We start from the raw sequence: 4,337 nt of genomic DNA, 5'->3' as shown, positions 1-4,337 counted from the left end.
ATCGTCGCCACATGTCGCACACATTTTTTGGCGGGTTGGCTTTTACTTGGTTTTTTAAGATTTCATAAAAAAATGTACCATATTTTCCTCGAGTGAAGCACACAGTATAATAGAGCATAGTTGTGCTTCACAGAAAAGCACAATTGTGCTTCGGCGTGAAGCGCATTTGTGCTTCTCGAAAAGTTAAAAGCAAAGTTATGATTTCGCATGAAGCATATTTACGCTTCTTGGAAATGAAAAACACATATATGCTTCATGGTGAAGTACAACTCCACGTGAAACCCATCTGTGCTTTTCGAACAGTGAAAAAGTACATGTATTCTTCAAAAAAAAGTGAAAAGCATAGATGTGCTTTCGTTCTTTTGGGTTTTTGTTTCTCTTCCACTTTTTTTATTCCTGATTTTCTCGGTTTTTGGATTATTTTCCATTTTTTTATTTTTCCGGTGTTCCTTTTTTATGTCTTTTTCCTGGTTATTTTCGAAAAAAGTTCATCCAACGCTATGTTAAACATGTGATCTAGTTTTGAAGGCTTGATGTAAGAAACACAACAATGAATAGTTCGTGATTTGAACACATGGTTCACGAGAAAAAACATTTTGAAAAAACGAATGAAAGAAAAGTATAAAACTCTCAGGTTACGACAAATACCATATATGCAGTGCACCAATTAACGAGAGGAGGTGGAAATGGCCTTTACAAGAGATACCCTCTAATTACTGATTTCAAATAATACATGAAAAAGAAAAGTTGCCAGGCGGGCTTTCTTGCGATTATCAGGGTCGGGCCGGCAAAATCCATGACCCGGTGCAAAACTCTAAAATGGGCCCTATCGGTCGACACAGTGAGGCAAAATTGACAAATTTAACCTACGGACGAAATCAAATCACAGAATGAATTGCCCATGAAACCATTTCACGCGGCTGACCTTTTTATATAACGCCTGACACAAAGGCGCCACACTACACTGTGCAACGCCTCACAGATAGGCGCTACATGCCTGGCCAGCGTTGCACCCGTGTGATCCGAAAATTACTAAGTCAGTGTGCAGCGCCTGAGAGCTAGGCGCCACACTATACAGTGTAGCGCCTAGCTTCTAGGCGTTGCACTAGTGGTTGCTTCATTTTGTAGTGCAACCACTAGTGCAGCGCCTGAGAGCTAGGCGCCACACTATACAGTGCAGCGTCTAGCTCTTAGGCTCTGCACAATGACTTAACAATTTTTAGGCAGTCTGGGGTGCAACGCTGGCCAGGCGTGTAGCGCCTATCTGCGAGGCGTTGCATAATGTAGTGTGGAGCCTTCGTGTCGGGCGTCACACAAAAAGGTCAGCCGCGTGAAATAGTTTCAAGGGCAGTTCATTCTGTGATTTAATTTCGTCCACAGGTCAAATTTGTTAAATTTGCCGCACAGCGAGGCTTGAGAAATTGGAGATGGTGTGAACCTTCCCTGCCTTCCTGTCGGCTGCCTTTTGCTCCTGCCCTCCTCCTTTTTATAGATCTGATCTAATCATTGGCCCGCCGGACGAAGAAACGAAGACCTAGCCGCCGCATGAAGAAATGAAGGGAAGGGCCGAAGGGACAAGGGAGAAGAGACGCTTCTATGTCTGGGTCTCGATCGCTAATTTGTTTTTCCTCTTGATAGGCTACTATACGCGTACGCGTAGGCGCGCCAGGAGGCCCAGGGCAATGGTCATCAGAGGGAGCAATCAGCAGCACACCAAGAGGCCCATCTATCGCTATTAAGCCTAATAGAACTGCATAACAATTTTGAGGCCCCAAAAACCTAGGGGCACCAAGAGGCCCATCTATCGCTATTAAGCCTAATCAAACTGCATAACAATTTTGAGGCCCCAAAAACCTAGGGGCCCTGTGCGCCCGCACAGGTTGCACCCCCTAGGACCGGGCCTGGCGATTATCGTAATAGACACAACATGGCCATGGATGAAGCACTAGGGCTCACAAAGATGATAGGCAGTATAGTAAGGATTTTAGCCCTTGATGATTGTGCATCATGGTAGGCCCATTGGCTTCACCCCCTGCACACAAGTCAAACATGGTTGCATGAACCCAAGAAAAATGGGGCCACTATTTAGCGGGTACCCTTTTGTGGGGAACCTAATGTATGCTTTTGGAATGCTCCAACTCGTGAGATGGTGCACCCATGCAACCATGCGTCGCACGTTGGCGCATCCTTGTGAATACATTTTTCTCACTCGTGTTTCGTTTTTAGGGTTTTTGGATATTTCTTGACACTTTCTAGGTTTTCATGTTATTTTTCTTTGCATGAAACAAATCATGTGAAAAAGCACAACTGTGCTTAAGAGTCAAGAACAATCGTGTTTTTGGAAAGCATATTTGCGCGAGCACATGTGTGCTTCAGGGAAAATCATAACAGTGCTTCGGTGTGAAGCACATATGTGCTTTCCGAAATGTGAAAAGCACAGATATGTTTATCGAAAAGTGAAAAGTAGAGATGTGCTTTTCGGGAAGCACATCTGTGCTTCTCAAAAAGTGAAAAACATATGTGTGCTTCACGATGAAGCATAACCATGCTTCTGCGTGAATCACATATGTGCCTCCCAAAAAGTGAAAAGCTCCTCCATTTTTTTTCTGAAAAGCACAACCGTGCTTTTCTGGTTTTGTTATTTTATTTGTGAAGGAAATATGCCCTAGAGGCAATAATAAAATTGTTATTTATATTTCCTTATATCATGATAAATGTTTATTATTCATGCTAGAATTGTATTAACCGGAAACTTAGTACATGTGTGAACACATAGACAAACAGAGTGTCCCTAGTATGCCTCTACTTGACTAGCTCGTTAATCAAAGATGGTTAAGTTTCCTAGTCATGAACATGTGTTGTCATTTGATGAACGGGATCACATCATTAGAGAATGATGTGATGGACAAGACCCATCCGTTAGCTTAGCATAATGATCGTTCAGTTTTATTGCTACTGCTTTCTTCATAACTTATATGTTCCTCTGACTATGAGATTATGCAACTCCCGAATACCGGAGGAACACCTTGTGTGCTATCAAACGTCACAACGTAACTGGATGATTATAAAGATGCTCTACAGGTGTCTCCGATGGTGTTTGTTGAGTTGGCATAGATCGAGATTAGGATTTGTCACTCCATGTATCGAAGAGGTATCTTTGGGCCCTCTCGGTAATGCACATCACTCTAAGCCTTGCAAGCATTGTAACTAATGAGTTAGTTGCTGGATGATGCATTACATAACGAGTAAAGAGACTTGCCGGTAACGGGATTGAACTAGGTATTGAGATACCGATGATCGAATCTCGGGCAAGTAACATACCGATGACAATGGGAACAACGTATATCGTTATGCGGTTTGACCGATAAAGATCTTCATAGAGTATGTGGGAGCCAATATGAACATCCAGGTTCCGCTATTGGTTATTGACCGGAGACGTGTCTCGGTCATGTCTGCATAGTTCTCGAACACGTAGGGTCCGCACGCTTAATGTTTGGTGATGATCGGTATTATGAGTTTATGTGTTTTGATATACCGAAGGTAGTTCGGAGTCCCGGATTTGATCACGAACATGACAAGGAGTCTCGAAATGGTCGAGACATAAAAATTGATATATTGGACGGCTATATTCGGACACCGGAAGTGTTCCGAGTGATTTCGGAGAAAACCGGAGTGCCAGAGGGTTACCAGAACCCCTTCGGGGAAAGTTGGGCCTTCATGGGCCATAGGGAAGAGGGGAGGCATGCCACAAGGGGCAGCCGCGCCCCCTCCCTATAGGGAGTCCGAATTGGACTAGGGAGGGCCCCCCTTTCCTTCTCCTCTTCCTCTCCCTTTCCTTCCTTCCCCTTCTCCTCCTAGTAGGACTAGGAAAGGAGGAATCCTACTCCTACTAGGAGGAGGATTCCTCCTCCCTTGGCGCGCCACTAGGGACGGTTGGCCTCCCCCCTTGCTTCTTTATATACGGGGGCAGGGGGCACCCTAGAACACACAAGTTGATTGTTTTCAGCCGTGTGCGGTGCCCCCCTCCACCATAATCCACCTCGGTCATATCGTATCGGTGTTTAGGCGAAGCCCTATTCCGGTAGCATTATCATCACCATCATCACGTCGTCGTGCTGACGAAGCTCTCCCTCGACACTCTGCTGGATCGTGAGTTCGTGGGACGTCACCGAGCTGAACGTGTACAGATCGCGGAGGTGCCATACTTTCGGTACTAGGATCGGTCGATTGTGAAGACGTACGACTACATCAATTGTGTTGTCATAACACTTCCGCTTACGGTCTACGAGGGTACGTAGACGAAACTCTCCTCTCTCGTTGCTATGCATCACCATGAT

This window comes from Triticum dicoccoides, chromosome 7A (genome assembly GCF_002162155.2).
Source record: "Triticum dicoccoides isolate Atlit2015 ecotype Zavitan chromosome 7A, WEW_v2.0, whole genome shotgun sequence".
Classification (NCBI taxonomy): domain Eukaryota; kingdom Viridiplantae; phylum Streptophyta; class Magnoliopsida; order Poales; family Poaceae; genus Triticum; species Triticum dicoccoides.
Note: the sequence above shows the minus strand (reverse complement) of the source record.